The sequence below is a fragment of the Taudactylus pleione genome, unplaced genomic scaffold (assembly GCF_031769625.1).
Source record: "Taudactylus pleione unplaced genomic scaffold, aTauple2 ptg000366l, whole genome shotgun sequence".
NCBI classification, from domain to species: domain Eukaryota; kingdom Metazoa; phylum Chordata; class Amphibia; order Anura; family Myobatrachidae; genus Taudactylus; species Taudactylus pleione.
This window is the reverse complement of record NW_028284767.1, coordinates 10,460,474-10,478,443: the sequence shown is the minus strand read 5'-3', so window position 1 is coordinate 10,478,443 and position 17,970 is coordinate 10,460,474.

The following is a 17,970-nucleotide window of genomic DNA, read 5'->3' as shown; positions in this document are numbered from 1 at the left end:
CTAAGGTGCCATGATTCAAAAGAGTTTGGGAACCACTGACCTATGCACTTGGATCTAGCACCCTCCTATTTTATTAAGTGTTTTTACATTGTATTAAATGTTATTAATGCATTTAATCTTAATTTATTGAGATACAGTCTAATCGACCAGTGGATCCCCTTAGGGACTGACAAATAGAAACTTCTAAATCACATACTGGAGAAAGTGCCATGATACAGAGAGATCCCCGTTTTGTTTACATCACCGTGGTAGCATATGGATAAAGATCCTATGTATATCATCTTTGCAGCAATACCGGATATGAGGAAACATAAGAGGAGGCGGTGCCGCTAACAGCTGAACGAGTACAAGATATACAAATCACTCAGCTGCTATGACAACTCCAGAAGTGGTGCTAGGTCCCAGGGATAGGTGAGTCCAGCGCAGCAATGAATCATGGACTTTGTAGTTGATTGCTGTATAGAGCCGGCGGGGCTGGATTGGACGTAGCAGGTTTTTAATGGACTTTGGGGAGAGTTGAAGGGCATTCACCAACTGGACATACCTTGAAAAGATCCCAAGATGGGGGTCGATACGCGTCGGTATGGATGGGGGAGACCAGGGGGCAGCTGAGAATCTTTGCATCTGGATAGACGAGATTGAGTGCAGTGACCAGTGGCGTGCCCGGGACTGACACTGATGTGTAACATCACACGCTCACTGAGTGCTGCCCGTTGATAGTTCTCTCTGCTATCCGGGTATTGTAATCCTTAAAGCCACTGTGGGATACCCCGTCCATGTCATGAATGCCAAAGATTTTATCTTGTAGTTTTTTTTATGATGTATTAAATTGTGCTTCACTATATACACTTTCTTTTGGATACCTATGCCAGGGTCTTATGAGAGGATTTCTTCCAAGGAATCCAGTACATATTGTGTGCCTCAAACTAATAATTGGAGATATATAAGGGAATTTTACCCTGGTTCATTATATACTAAGCGCAGGTCATGTGACTTCTATTTATATTTATGCGTTTGATGGAGAATTGGGCCTAGACATCATTTTTCTTTTCCTGGTGTGTAAACAAATTGAGTGTTTTTATAATCATATGTAAACATTTGTATAGTGTGTTTTGGAGATGCAGAGTAAATTACTGTTCTGTGCGGTGGTATCCCCATCATTTTTACCCCAAAATAATTGTTTTAAAGATTTTTTTTTTATCCTTGTTTGTAAAAAAAATTGCCATTCTTTTATAATTGACTTTAACAATTTGTATAGTGTGTTTTTGAGACACAACCTGTATTAATGTATTTTACTAGGGGCCTTATTCAGGCATGTATGCTAATGCAGCCATCCTGTACATAGCTGCTGTGCAAAAATATAGTAATGCATGTATCCATCTGGAAATGTATTGTGATGCTGATGATTTCGCAGATAAACGCTAGGAGTTCAAGAGCAAAGAAGGTGTAAAGGGCACCTTCTATCTAAAAAGTATTTCACAATTGTAAAGAAAACGTCACCTCTAACTATGAAAGGAACATTTACTGCTGAAAAACTTAAAATTGCCAACATGCCATACACCACACTCAATGGCAAGGAAAGACTCTGACCATGACCATGGCCTTTCTTTGCGAGTGATGGTCCTTATACTGCTGTTTCATGCTCTAGAATGGCTATTGCAAAAGCCAGGACCAAACACAGTCAGAAATCTTCTGTAAACTCACATGCAGCACATTCTCTAATCTAGATGTGTCACCTTCAAAACGGGCAAATTATTGCACAAAAAGAACGCTAAGGATGGAATTTTGTTTTTTTACACGCCCGATCTCCTGTCGAAAATGACAGGAGATCGGGGGGCAATATTCAATTGTTTTGGGTGCCCATCACTTTTAGCATATGTTGTGCCTAAATGCACAGGATTTAGATGCGTAAGCGGCTAAACCCATCTAAACTATTGTCACAGATCCCTGAGGAACGTCTAAGAGTGTCCACAAGTGCTATGTGAGTCTGACATTGCTGCAAATGTCATAATAGAGAAGTCTTCTTCCTGCAAATGTGAGAATGAGTAGTAGTAAAAGTAATTATGATGACATAGAAATTGAGGATGCTATTGTGGAAGTGCAACAAGATGAGGGGATATTTGTGTATCTGATGCTAATGAGGATGCTGATGATGAATGTGTTGGCAAGGAAGAAGTTGTTAATATTCAGGAGGTGTATGTTTTTGTGTCAAAGTAAGTCAGCCACCAGTCACCAGGGTCAGCAGTTCTTGCCAGTGATAAAATGAAGGCTATTGTGATGCATGGACATAAGGCAAAAAAAACCCCCACTTCTTCCGTGTGGAATAATTTTTCCCAAACCTGAAAATATTTGTTATGGCATCATTAGCATTTGTGAAGCCAAAGTAAGTAGAGGTAGGTACATTAACCATTTAGGCACCTCCTCCCTGTTACATCATTTACAGCGAGCTCATGCAAATTAGTTATCAAAATCTGAAAAATCATGTAAAATAATAACACACAGTCCAGCATCAACTACCAGCAGCATGCAATATCCACCACCAAAACTTTCACCAGCAACCTCATTTATGATCAGAGGTTTTCTTCCTCTATTCAATTTGCAAAGGCTTATACAGGACTCCTAAGAAGAAATCCTTGTGTGCTGGGGGTGAATCTTCATCACTGAAAGGGACAAAGAAGACTAGTAGTTTCAAAAAGCAATTGACTGTGAAACAAGCATTTGCAAGAGGAACCAAGTATGACAGCTGCTATCCTATTGCATAGGTGATAACTGAAGCCATGACAGCTATATTAACATTAGATCTGCATCCAATATCTGACATCAATGCATCTAATTTTAGACAATTATTTGAGGTAATGTGTCTCCGCTACCAAATTCCATTTTGATAACATTTTACCAGAACAGCAAGTCCTCACCTGGATTGGGACATTAAAAAAAAGTTATTCTTGGCCTAGAAAATGCCATTGTACCGACTATTAACTACAGATATGTGGACAACCATACTGGTCAAACTAAAGATTACATAACTGTGACAGTCTACTGCGTGGTTTATCGCCTTCAGCGGCAATATCCAACACACAACCCCAGCTCATTCACAGGCAGGCTACTCTCTGTATCACCAGCTTCACTAAGAGGCATACCAGTGTCAATTAGAGATGAGCGGGTTCGGATCTCAGAGATCCAAACCCACCTGAATTTTGAGATCCGGGACGAGAACCGAACGTGCGTTCGGTTCCTCCTCCGGCCCGGATCTCAATCTGAGGAAAAACCATAGAGATGAAATCTCGCGGCTCGCGAGCTTTCGTCTCTATGATCTATGTAGTATATAGGGACCACGCGGCAGGACACCATTTCACTCCGGCTGTGGAGACTGAATAGGGACGGTGGGTAGTGTAGGGCTTGGAGAGGTGCTGTGCTATCCGCTGTGCTCTCTGCTGTGTCCTGGGCTGGTGCTGATCCATTCTGGGCTGGTGCTGTGCTGTCTGCTGTGTCCATCTGCTGTTGCTGATCCATCTGGGCTGGTGCTGTGCTGTCTGCTGTGTTCATCTGCTGTTGCTGATCCATCTGGGCTGGTGCTGTCTGTCTGCAGCGTCCATCTGGGCTGGTGCTGATCCATCTGGGCTGGTCCTGTGCTGTCTGATGCCTTCTGCTGTGTCCTGGGCTGGTGCTGATCCATTCTGGACTGGTGATGTGCAGTCTGCTGTGTCCATCTGGGCTGTTGCTGATCCATCTAGGCTGGTGCTGTTCTGTCTGCTGCGTCCATCTGGGCTGCTTCTGATCCATCTGGGCTGGTGCTGTGCTGGTCTACTGTGTCCATCTGGGCCCAAGTTCTGGACCGTCACAAAAAAAAAAATATATATATTGTCAATTTATCTTCTGTGTGTGTGCGCATTAGGCTTAGCCGAACAAGATATAGCAACGCAACCTAGTGCTGCCCGACTCCAGTCATAATCAATCTGTGCTCTGGGCCCAAGTTCTGTGGACCGTCAAAAAAAAAAAAATATATTGTCAATTTATCTTCTGTGTGTGCACGTGTGTTAGGCTTAGCCGCACAAGATGCAGCAACGCAACCTAGTGCTGCCTGACTCCAGTCATCATCAATCTGTGCTCTGGGGCCAAGTTCTGTGGGCCGTCAAAAATAAAAAAATAAAAAAAAATATATACATGTGCGTGTTAGGCTTAGCCGCACAAGATACAGCAACGCAACTTAGTGCTGCCCAACTCCAGTCGTCATCAACCAGTGCTCTGTACCCAAGTTCTGGACCGTCCCCCCAATTTTTTTATATATATATATATATATATATATATATTGCCAATTTATTTTATTTATTTATTTTATTTATTTATTTACGTGTGAAAATTTTGTAAGCGCACCTTGGCTACACTATTGGTGCTTGTGACACTGCTTCAAGACCGTAGAAAATATGGAGGGCTGTCACATGGAGAGCAAGGCCAAGAACCACATGTTGTAGCTCAAAATGTAACAAGCCAAGTGTCACCTAACTGCTCCCTCTCTGTGGGATCCAAGCGCCTTCGATCTCCAACACCAACACCTGCATCATCAACATCCTCATTCGTCATCGGGAGTAGTCCTGCTGAATGTTGTTATTCGAAGCATGATTGACTCCTCTCCTATCCGTGATTTCTCAGAAGGATCCTTGATGACTACGCCTATTGCTGCTGCTGTTGCTGTGAGTGGATCTTCATCCCAGAAGGAGACCAGGAGGAAGACTACTTGTAGCGTATCCTTCAAAAAACAATGAACTGTCAAACAATCATTTGCAAGGGCAAACAAGTATGACAGCAATCACCCATTTGCACAGCAGATTACTGACACCATAACAGCTATGCTGGTATTAGATGTGCGTCCAGTATCCGCCATTACTGCAGTGGGTTTTCAACAGGTAATTGATGTCCTGTGTCCTTGCTACCAAATCCTTTCTAGATTCCACTTAGCTAGAACAGCAATTCCAAGTCTGTACAAGGACATTAAAAAAAATCTTATTAATGTACTCAGAAAAGCCATTGTACCCACTGTCCACTTGACCACTGATATGTGGACAAGTGGGACAGGGCAAACTAAGGATTACATCACTGTGACAGCCCACTGGGTAGGTGCATTGCCTACAACAGCAACAGCAGCAGCAGCAACATCTACCAAAAGACAGCTGATACAGAGGCAGTTATACTCTTTGTATAACTGGTTTCACTAAGAGGCATACCGCTGAGAACCTCTTAGAAAAACTCAAGGAAATCACTGCTATTTAAGTGGCTTTATATAATATAATAAAAAGGTTTCTACCCAGTCTGCGCACAGCCGCCAATAATGGGAGTTCTCAATGATAGTGAGTGTCACCACACTCACACATAGACAGTCTTATACACAAAAATCAAAAAAGAACTACACCTAGGCGCTATATAAATATATTTAGAGGTGGATACATCCCTTTCTCAAAGTCCGACTTTGAGAAAGGGATGTATCCACCTCTAAATATATTTATATAGCGCCTAGGTGTAGTTCTTTTTTGATTTTTGTGTATAAGACTATTTAAGTGGCTTACCCCACTTGGATTCTCCTTGGGATTTGTGATTTCGGACAATGCCACCAATATTGTGAGAGCATTACATGTGGGCGAATTCCAACATGTCCCATGTTTTGCTCACACAATTAATTTGGTGGTGCAACATTTTTAAAAAAATGACAGGAGCGTGCAGGAGATGCTCTCGGTGGCCCGCAAAATATCTGGACATTTTAGACATTCAGCAAATGCTTGTCGAAGATTGCATGACCAGCAGATACTGTTACATTTTCCCTGCCATCAGCTGAAGCAAGAGGTAGTAACTCAGTGGAATTCTACCCTCTATATGCTTCAGCGGATGGAGGAACAGCAAAAGGCCATCCAGGGCAAATACAACGGCCTATGACATAGGCCGTGGAGAGGTAATGCACCTTAATCAAGTGCAGTGGAGAATAATTTCCATGTTGTGCAAGGTTCTCAAACCCTTTGAACTTGCCACACGTGAAGTTAGTTCAGACACTGCCAGCTTGAGTCAGGTCATTCCCTTCATCAGACTTTTGCAAAAACAGCTGGAGAAACTGAAGGAGGAGCTGAAACAGAGCGAATGCGCAAAGTATGTTGGACTGGTGGATCAAGCCCTTGATTCACTTCACCAAGATCCAAGAGTCGTCAATCTATTGAAATCTGAAAAATATATTTTGGTGACCATTCTGGATCCTAGGTTTAAGTCCTACCTTGTGAGTTTTTTTCCAACAGACCGAAATCAAATCTAAAACTATGCAAAAAGCTGCAACCGCACATGAAACGCCATCATCTCCTCCTTCTGTTTCTGCAGCTGCCAGGAAAAAACTAAATTTTCCTTACAGAATGCCTGCTGGTCATGCAGATCGTTCACCAAAAAATGACATCTGGTCGGGCCTGAGGGAACTGCCTACCGTGACTATGTGTGATGTGGTCTCCATTCACAGAATAGTGGAGGACTATTTCAGAGATAACATCCTAATAGGCATGTCAGACAGTCCCTTTCAGTACTGGTAGGAAAAAGAGGCAATTTGGAGTCCCATACACAAACTAGCTTTGCATTACTTTAGTTGCCCACCCTCCAGTGTGTACTCTGAAAGAGTTTTCAGTGTACCTGGCAACCTTGTCATTGACCGGCGTAGGAGGTTACTTCCTCAAAATGTGGAAAAGATGATGTTCTTTAAAATGAATTACAAATTCCACGAGGAAAACCTCTACCAACAATTACATCAAAAAATTACAGAGGCGTCTATGGTGGCTTCCAGGGGGATGAGTTAATATTGTGTGAACAAGAGGATGTACACACTGATGGGGAGGATGAGGATGACGACAACTTGTAATGTAAAGCTAGTTTGTGTATGGGATCATTTTCATTTCCTTGTCCAATGCACAATGGCAGCTTGTTTTATGGGGTCCAAACAAACCAATAATTTCAGCCACAATAACAGTCCTTGTTGCTGAAATGATTGGCTTGTTAAACTGTGAATGTAGTGTTTCGTATACAACATAAGGGTGGGTGGGAGAGCCCAAGGGCTATTCCATCTTGCATTTTTTTCCCTTTCCATTATGTGCTGGTTGGGGCATTGCTTCCTGACATTTTAAATTAATGTTATGGTTGGTTTAGGAACCAATGATTTGTTTTTTAATTTATTATCAATTTTACAGGGGCTGCACCAATGAATTTCTTCTTATTAATTATTCAGCCAGGGGCTGCACCCAATTAATTGTTTTTACTTTTTTAATTAAATTGTTATTAATTATTCAGCCCAGGGCTGCACCAATAAATAGTTTTTTAATTAATTTATTAGCAATTTTACAGCCAGGGGCTGCACCAATTAATTTCTTTTTATTATTAATTATTCAGCCTGGGGCTGCACCAATGAATTGTTTTGTTTTTAAATTTATTTATTATCAATTTTACAGCCAGGGGCTGCACCAATGAATTGTTTTTAATTAATTTATTATCAATTTTATAGCAAGGGGCTACACCAACTATCAATTATCAATTGATCCTCAAGGGTATCCCAACCATCATCTTTGCACAGTTCTCAACTCTATTAATAGTTATATCAATCAGTTTTGAGCCAGCAAGCTGGATGCAACCTGTTGGCCTTTTAACTATATGAAAAAAAATCAATATTGTCAGGTGGTCAAAATTGACTGGAAGCGAGTGGAAATAAACGTTATTGAGGTTATTAATACTGTACGAACAAAATGTGATTTTAGCTGTTTTTTTTATTTTTAAAGAAAACATCAAGATCCAAAACCAAAACACGAAAACAAAACACGGAGGTGAGGTTTTGGCAAAACCAATCCAGATCCAAAACCAGGGGAGATCCAGATCCAAAACCAAAACACGGGGGTCGGCGCACAGCTCCAGTGTCAATTTGTTGGCAACGCTCAGGGATGTAATAGCAAAATGGCTTACTCCACTAAGAATCCCCTTAGGATTTGTCATTTCCGATAATGTAAGTAACATTGTACGAGCATTACAACTGGGAGATTTTGAACATGTTTTGCACACAATAATCATGGTGGTTCAGAATTTTTTAAGAAATGACAGATGCATGCAGGACATGCTGACTGCAGCCTGAAACATTTCTGCCCATTTTCGGCATTCAGCAACTGCAGGTGGAAGATTGCAGTGGCTGTAACAACAGTTCCATTTGCCATGCAACCAACTGAAGCAAGAGGTGGTAACCTGGTGGAATTCTACCCTTTATTTTCTTCTGGAGGAACAGCAACAATCCATCCAACTGTACATAATAAACCAAGAGATAGGGAGAGGGGGCATGTTACCTTAGTTCAGCACAGTAGAGAATGGTCTCGGCTTTATGCAAGCTACTGAAATCAATTGAAATATTAACCAATGAAGTCAATTTAGAAACTGCCAACCTGAGTTATGGTCATTCCCCTAATTAAACTACTGGAAAAGCAGCTAGAGAAGCTGAAGGAGGAGATGAACGAAGTAGCTCTGCTAAGTATGTTAGACTTGTAGATCAAGCTTTTTAGTTGCTTTGCCAGAACCAAAGTGTTTGCAACATCTTGCAATTAGATCAGTGCATTTTGGCAACCATGCTTGATCCTAGGTTTAAGTTATATGTAATGTTTTTCTTTCCAACTGACACAGATCTTAAAAGATGCAAAGAGCTCCTGGCAAGTTGTCTGCTCAAGTGGATAATGTACAAATTAGCATTTCACACAATCCCTTCGAATACCGGGAGGAAAAAAAGGCAATTTGGAGCAGCTTGTACAAACTAGCTATAGATTACTTTAGCTGTCCATCCTCCAGTATGTACTTGGAAAGTGTGTTTAGCACAGTAGGGAACCTTGTGAGCAATCAGCTGAGGAGGCTAATTCCAAAAAATGTGAAAAAACTGATGTTCATAAAAATGAATTACAATTCTACGAGGAAGACCTTTGCTGCCAATTATAACAAAGTTTAGAGACTTCTGTAATGATGGATTCCAGTGGGGGTGTGCTAATATGTAATGATATTAAAACTGATGTGGATGATGATGATAATTACATCTTTCAACTGTGGTGATGATTACCAACACTATTAGTCACCTTAAGCCCATCCGTAGCTTGGATTGCGAGGGCCCAAACAAACCGAGCACTTTATTCACAAAAGTGGCAGTCCCTGTGGGTGAAGTGCTTAGTTTGTTGTATGTCCTGTTTAATTAATAGTATGATAAAAACATATAATCATATCATTAATAATTATCAACTTTGACTAGGCTGTTACTCTGCCTTGAATCTCTTGTATTTGTCCTGAAGCCTGTGATTTACTGTTTGAATTCAGTTTCCACTTTAAAAATCTCATTGGGATTTTGGAAGCTTGTTTTTTAATAGAAAAAAACTATGTCTCCAATTTTTTTGTTCTTTTTATAGTTATTAGTACTGTCCGTAATCAATCAATGCTTTACCTGGCTTCCACTAAATACTTTGATCTAGTTCTTTGTTAATGAAAACATCCTATACGATCATATAGTTTATTAAACTACCATCCTGTCTGCCACTGCTGTGCCACTGTTTCAAAGATGTACTATTTTCTATTAAACTGCCATGTGTTTGTGCTACTGCTCTCTCACTTAGTTTAGCCAGTCAGCTCGCAGCAGCCTTTGGCCAATATTGGTGAAAGTAATGTGACGTGTTTAAAATTGACTGGCAATTATTATTGGATGGAAATTCATGTTATTGAAGTTAATAATACAAATTACATGATTTAGGCTATGTTTATTGTAAAGAAATCCAAAAACTAAAACTTTTGAGGGTGGATTTGCCAATACCAAAACACAGTGAAGATTTATAACAAAAAAAAGTGGTGGGCACATCTTTATGTAATACTGGACACAAAACTAGTGTAGGTCCTCCAGCACTATGCTACCTGAGTCTATGGTCCAAGTGTAATAGGTTCCGATTTGCTGGTCACGATGTGATTCCAGAGAGATAGCTGCTAAACTTAAAGTGGCAATTATTTTTAACGCTATACCAACCTTAAATCTAATTTGGTTCTGCCTTACAAAATAAATTGCTTTTGCCTTAAAACTAATTCCTGCTTTAAATCTGGTGGCTATCATGTGAGAAAAGCGCTGGGACCAGGAAAATTGGAGCCAATTACATTTGGGCCTATAAGTGTGCAACTGCCCACAGTTCAAGTTCTCTTTTATACATGGAACCACTGAACCCTCTTACTGGTTACATCAAAGGAACAACCAGTTAGGGAAGTAACCATAAAGTGGCAAGGCTACCATATCCCTTTATATTGGGGGCAGAACTTTCCTCTTGTGGAAGTGATTGATGCTGGACAAGCTGGCAAATCTGAAGGAACGTTGAACCCTGGTAGATTACTGATAGGGATCATCAAGGAGAATATGTTTCTGTAAGCTATCTGCCATCCTGATCATATTCATGGCGGGATGCATGACGCGATGCACCCTTCACATGCATTCTGGCATTAGTAACGCCGGTCTGCATGAAGAACACCGCAAAGGACAGCTCTCTTGGTAAGAGCTGTCCTTTGCAAATTAGGTACTTCTGGGTCTATGATGGGCGGCATCTTCCTACCCTCCTGTGCCCTTTGAATTCAATGGGCTTAATGCTGATTGGCAGAGAGCTGTGACGGACAGCTCTTTCAGCCAATAAGCGTTAAGCCCATTGAATTTAATGGGACTTTGTAAAATGGGCGCTCGAGGCAAAACCTCGAGATCCGACAGCGGGAATGTGAGGTTTTGCCTTGATTAGGGATCCAGGGCAGGCAAGGAGATCTGAGCTGTGTCTCAGATCCCCTCGGATCCCTGAAATTCGGGTGGGTCCAGTTCCCGGAGAACTGGACCCACTCATCTCTAGTTGGAAAGGGCGTGTAGATAAGGAAAAAGTACAGTAAGGGAATGTTGTGGGTATATTGACGCAAATTGCAGTCAAAAAAAAATTTCAGATACACCTGCCTGCAGGGACCTAACTTGCAGGTGCATAAGTTTCTAACTGATGATGTTGATGATGGCAGCAGGGTGCTTCTGGTTGAAAGCATATGAATCACATCCATTAATGTAAATGCTGTTACAATGCTGTGGCTGTGATTTAAAAGCAAGATGACACTGTACAGAATCATTGTTTTTAAGAAATAAACTATTCCTGCTGCTCTGTCTGGGAAGGAAAAGGTTGCTCATATGTTTATTACAGAAAGATAATTTTTTATATTTGCATCTTCTTTGATTAGCATTTCACATGCTCCAAGTGATTTGGGTACTTATTATCTGCATTACTGTAATGTGTATACATTTTGGGTACTGCGATTTTTAATTTTACCACAATATTTCTTACTCAGGGTGAGATGTACTAAGCTTGAAAATGCAGCTTTTAGAGTTTTGGCCAGATTTCTATATGTACCAAGCTCCAGATTGAGATACATTCCGGATCTTGGACCCAGTGGGTAATGCTATCTTTAGATGCGTTACCCAATAGAAGCCTATGGGCTTCTATTTGCAATTCTTCTTGGCAGGATCCAAGCAGATCCCTCCCACTGTTCCCAGTGTTCCCTGCGGCGGCCCGTGATGTTGTGCGCATGCACAGAGGTAATTCTGGATGTTAAACCTGAAAGTCACAAAATCAGCTCGTATCGGGAGAGCTGTCCTTTGTGATTGTAATCACATTTCTAAGTACATAATTAACGCCAGTATATACACAATAAGTGGAGGGATGTACTGCATCACTGATGCGATGCTTAATACATCCCGCCCAAACAGTGAAGCCACACTTCATATACTATTCTTAATCCCAGTATGCACATGGGAAGGGAAGGGAGTCACATTTGCTACTTTCTGTGTTTTACAAAAATGTTACTTTTTTTTCAAGACAAATCTCACAATAAATAAATAAAAAGTTTACTCCAAGACAATGCAAGAAAACCAGCAGAAAGGCTTCAATACTACATGATCATAGAAATTCAGAGGTCTTTGTTGCATATATTTGCAAATATATGTCCCTAACGCTACATAATAATAGCACCCACTCTGGGTCATAATTGCATTCTGTTGTGCCACATGATAACAGCACATACATAAATATATTGAAGCTGAGGGCCTGATTCAGCAGTGCATGCTAGTGCACTGCTGAATGCAGATTCCCAATGTTTGGGAATCTGCGCAGGCGCATGACCCATTCTGCGCATGTGCAGAACGGGTATGATGTCCCGCTCGCAGACTGGCAGCAGACTGTCAGTGATTGACAGTCTGCTGCCATTTGTGGGCGGGGAGGGGGCGGAGATGGCCTCAGTTTCTTGAAATGGAGGCATATTGCCAAAGTTGCGTGGGAGGGAAGAGGCCAGGATCTCCATTGGCTGACAGAGATTTCCTGGCCTCTTCCTCGCAGCTGCGACTGCCGGCTGAGTGACCCCATACGTCACCTTAGCCGGCCGATGGTCGCTGAGTATCCGATGTTGCATTGAAAAACGCATGATGCCTCCTGCTGCATTACCATATCCGCACAGACGGAATAGCTAAGCTGCTTGCGAACAGCATAGCTATTCCGTCTGAAGCTGAATCAGGCCCTATGAACTCTCCTAGGAGGTACCTCAGAAACCTCCAATACAGGAACCAGCACATCCTCCCAATGCTTGTCCCATCAGAGCCGACCCTATGCATAGCCAAATTAGGCAAATGCCTAGGGCATTTGAAATGCCTAAAGGCATGCATTCCAAGCCTAGGGCCAACTCAACTTGATAGCGGACAATGATAGGACTGGGACAGACAGATGCATCTCTGCTCTTGCTGTCCTAACACGATCGGAGCTCTCAGCTCAGCTATGATCGGGCAACAGCTCAAACATCCAGCAGCAGCGGTACTGGGGAGCAGAGACAGTGGGTAGTAACAAAAATTGCCACTAGAGGAGGTCTGCTGGCATGCCCAGCCACAGCAGCTCCTCCTCCCATGGACCTTTGCGGAGTCCAGAAGGCTGGGCCTGTCTGCTGAAAGACGAACAGGGCAGTGGCAGTTCCAATGCTTTTTCTGGCACAGGGCACTAAAATGTCTAGTTACAGCTCTGTGAATTGCAATGAGTGAGGGATGTTGGATGTTGCTGGCTGCTGCTGTGATCTGTACTGCTGGTTGATTGGTGCTGTGCTTTGAGAGGGTTGCTGGGTCAGAGACGGAACTAGCGATGGTGCTAGGGGAACAACCCAAAATCTTTCCTAGGGCATCAAACTGGTTAGGGCTGGTCCTGTCTCCCATCCATGCCTCTCCGAACAGCAATACAAAATTGTGGTTGCTCATATCAGCTTAATGGACTTTCACAGGTGCTTGTAAAGGAACGTGCTTACTCTTGACTACAGTCAAAAAGTTTCCCTCCAACACAATGCAAAAAACGCAGAAAGGCTTGAATACTACATGGTAATAGAAGTCCAGAGGTCTTTGTTGCATATATTTACAAATATATGGTTAAGCACCGGACCACATCAAGACTCCTGTATACCGGCGTCCCTAACGCTACATAATAATAGCACCCACTCTGGGTCATAATTGCATACTGTTGTGCCACATGATAACAGGACATACATAAATATATTTAAGCTGAGAGCCAACTCACCTAAGAGGAACCCCAGAAACCTCCAAATAGCACTGCAGAAACCAGCACACCCTCCCAATGCTGGTCCCATCCATGACTCTCAGAACAGCAATACAACCAGGGGCGCTGAGAGGGGGGGAGCGGGTACTATTTACCCAGGCTTGCTAGAGGGGCCCGGCGGCATCCTGGGTCTGGCGCCGCTCTCCCCTTCCATCCTCCCACCCACACAACAGCCCAGCACACGCAGTGGGAGACTAATCGCAGCTGCTGAGCAGCAGCCGCAGCAGTCTCCTATGCCTGTGGGGGGGAGCGATTACACTGGTCGTGCCCCCCTCTGGCTTTGCACCGGGCTGAAAGACTCACATTGACCCTCTCCCCAGCATGCAGCGCCACAAAAAGTGATTTTATTTTTTCTTTTGGTCAAGGGGGTGTGGCCACTCCACCCGCGATTAGGCCACACCCCTTTCACCTAGGCCCGTCCAGACTCTCTATGCCCCTGAATACTATAGAACATGCCAAGCAAGAATGCAGTGGCTAATATATGCACACCCAGAAAACAGTGTTTAAACAGACCCGGCAGGACTGTGTTTCTGTAGCCACTCCCTGTTATATCCCCCCAAACACTGACTGTACCTGTCAATCACTTTGCGAGTAAATCCTATTTGTGACCGAAATCGCAATTTAATTGCTGCACGTGCACACTGCGGCTTTTACATATGCGCTATGGTGGACAATCGCTTAATTTGAGTAAAACATCAACTTTGCATCCAGATCGGAATAAGGCCCAGTGTCACAATGAGTCTTTTTTACAACTTGGTCAATCTGCCAATTTTAAAGACAGGGAATTCATAACATTGGACCTGATTCAGAGTTGTACGCTATTTCGATGTTTATCATGAAAGAGCTCATGCGTCGCAATGTGTGGCTGACAGCCAAGGAACGTTTGGGGGAGGCAAACGGGGAGTGGTGGCAAGGAATGCAGGAGTGTTGCGACCATTTTGTGTCTCACCCTGCAACTGTGATGCCGTATGCAAGGAATATGGCTCAATTCTCACGGCCATTCTGTACGAGCATAGACTCACTCAGGACTGCAACAATCAAATGATCTGCGACTGATGCTGCATCTTTATACACAGTTGCTGCAAATCCCTAGGTGCAGTTTTTTATGGGGCCCCTTCAAACAAATTTTTGCCTCTTAAGTTCCACATATTTTTTTCCATTTTGAAATGACTGTGTATCTGCTGTGCTTGACTCTTTTCTTACCTATATCGCTGTTTCTCTGCAACAAGAAAACATTTAAGGGAGTGGTAATGAAAGTTCGGAGAGCGATACAATTGTGAGATGTAAAGTACTGTATCAATCAACCAAATAGCTCCTAATTGTCACTTTACAGGCTGTTAGGTCGATTCAGACCCGGACGCTAAGCTGCGCTCTCTCGCTGCCAAAAGGGGCCGGGTATGCAAATTCTGCGATCGCACTGTCTGGTGTAAGGACGGTCTCTATGTCTTAGAGAGCGACGGCAGAGCGAACGCACGCTGGTATAAAGACGCCCACTTTTCTCTCTTAACACACGTCATCTCCAGGAAGTGTATGATTAATCAGAACCATCGAGAGCCATCGCAGCTGCAGTGGCGTAACTTCATCCCAGGTGCCCGGAGGCAAGATAAATGTTGGTGCCCCCCCAAACTAAAATGTACCACCCCCCAGCACCTATGCCAGCCCCAGCTGCCGCCGCCCCCCTTATGCAGTTCCTTTTATATAATGCCCCCAGTAGTGGTCCGCCTATGTAGTGGTCCCCAGTAATGGTCCCCCTATGCAGTACATCCAGTAGTGAGCCCCCGGTAGTTGCCCCCAGTAGTGAGGCCCCTTGTAGTTGCCCCCAGTAGTGAGCCCCCGGTAGTTGCCCCCAGTAGTGAGGTCCCTTGTAGTTGCCCCCAGTAGTGAGCCTCCTGTAGTTGCCCCCAGTAGTGAGGCCCCTGTAGTTGCCCCCAGTAGTGAGGCCCCTGTAGTTGCCCCCAGTAGTGAGGCCCTGTAGTTGCCCCCAGTAGTAGGCCCCTGTAGTTGCCCCCAGTAGTAGGCCCCTGTAGTTGCCCCCAGTAGTGAGCCCCTGTAGTTGCCCCCAGTAGCAGGCCCCTGTAGTTGCCCCCAGTAGTGAGCCCCTGTAGTTGCCCCCAGTAGTAGGCCCCTGTAGTTGCCCCCAGTAGTGAGCCCCTGTAGTTGCCCCCAGTAGTAGGCCCCTGTAGTTGCCCCCAGTAGTAGGCCCCTGTAGTTGCCCCCAGTAGTGATGGCCCCCACCGCGCGCACACACACACACAAAAAAAACAAAAACACTTACCTTTATCCCCGCTCCAGTGCTGCTGCTGTCCATCCCTGGTGTCTGCTCCTCGGTACTATGTACCACCCCCCAGCACCTATGCCAGCCCCAGCTGCCGCCGCCCCCCTTATGCAGTTCCTTTTATATAATGCCCCCAGTAGTGGTCCGCCTATGTAGTGGTCCCCAGTAATGGTCCCCCTATGCAGTACATCCAGTAGTGAGCCCCCGGTAGTTGCCCCCAGTAGTGAGGCCCCTTGTAGTTGCCCCCAGTAGTGAGCCCCCGGTAGTTGCCCCCAGTAGTGAGGTCCCTTGTAGTTGCCCCCAGTAGTGAGCCTCCTGTAGTTGCCCCCAGTAGTGAGGCCCCTGTAGTTGCCCCCAGTAGTGAGGCCCCTGTAGTTGCCCCCAGTAGTGAGGCCCTGTAGTTGCCCCCAGTAGTAGGCCCCTGTAGTTGCCCCCAGTAGTAGGCCCCTGTAGTTGCCCCCAGTAGTGAGCCCCTGTAGTTGCCCCCAGTAGCAGGCCCCTGTAGTTGCCCCCAGTAGTGAGCCCCTGTAGTTGCCCCCAGTAGTAGGCCCCTGTAGTTGCCCCCAGTAGTGAGCCCCTGTAGTTGCCCCCAGTAGTAGGCCCCTGTAGTTGCCCCCAGTAGTAGGCCCCTGTAGTTGCCCCCAGTAGTGATGGCCCCCACCGCGCGCACACACACACACAAAAAAAACAAAAACACTTACCTTTATCCCCGCTCCAGTGCTGCTGCCGTCCATCCCTGGTGTCTGCTCCTCGGTACTATGGGAGTGACGTCATTACGTCACTCCCATAGTGCACTGCGGGACCCGGAAGACGAAGCTAACTCTTGAGCTCCGTCCCCGGTGTCCGCTCCTCGGCACTATGTGAGTGACGTTATGATGTCACTCCCATAGTACACTGCGGGACCCGGAAGACGGAGGGAGCTCCGTCCTCCGGCTACCGCCAGGAGGATAGGAGCCGGGCGCCCGCTGGTAACACACTCAGCGGGCGCCCGGCAAATGGAGGGTGCAGGGGTGCGACCGCACCCCTTGCACCCTCCGTAGTTACGCCAATGGAGGTGGAGCGCCGATCAGCGGCGCTCCTTCTCCATGCAGGTCCCGGGGTCAATGGAGCCAGGTGCCCCCTTCAGGGCTGACGCCTGGCGGCAAATGACTCCATTGTCTCCGGGAGTTCCGCCACTGCGGAGCTGCTCGCAGCCCTTGAGGTCGACCCTACCCCACCGCAAGCACTGAAATCACTGCAGCCTGGAATACAAGCAAGTGACGTGTACAGTGACACTTCTTTGCTAATTATGCACACCCATAAGACTCCGTTTTGATGCCCAGACACGCCTGCATTTGCAGCAGCATTCCCCCATTCACAAGCACCTTCTCCTGTTACCACCCACAAACGGCGCAATTTGTCACTCAAAATAGCGTCCAGTCTGTGTACTATGAGCGCACATTTCCCAGATGCAGTGACTGGTTTACGCATGAGTACTTTGACGCATGCGCAAACGTGCGATAATCGCCATAGCGTGCTTCCATGGCTTAGCGACTGGGTCTGAATCGGGCCCTGTGTTTGTAAATGACAGTTAGGAGCTGATTGGTTGGTACTTTATCTCTCCAAGCTTTCATGAATACCTCCCTATATCTCCCTGGGCAGACGGTGTCATGAGTCTTTATGCCATATGCATACAGGAGATCAAGTGGTACGGAAGCCACCTGTTTGTGTTGGAATATGTCATCTTCATAAAACACAGGTTCAACCAGATAATGGTAATAGAAGTTTTGGGACAGGGCAAAATGTGAACTTCCCCAGTTAAACATCCTGGATATATGCGATCCTCCTACGTCTCTCCAGCATCATCCCTCTGCATCTCTACAGTGCCATGTGCTATGTATATGTCTCTACAGCATCATCCCCCCTTGTCTTCAATATTATACCCCCATGTCTACAGCACCATTCTCCTGTGTCACTCTTGTTTACCAACCTGCATCTCTCCAGCTCATGCCCTCTGCATCTCTCCAAAGCCATTCCCCATGCTTCTATCTA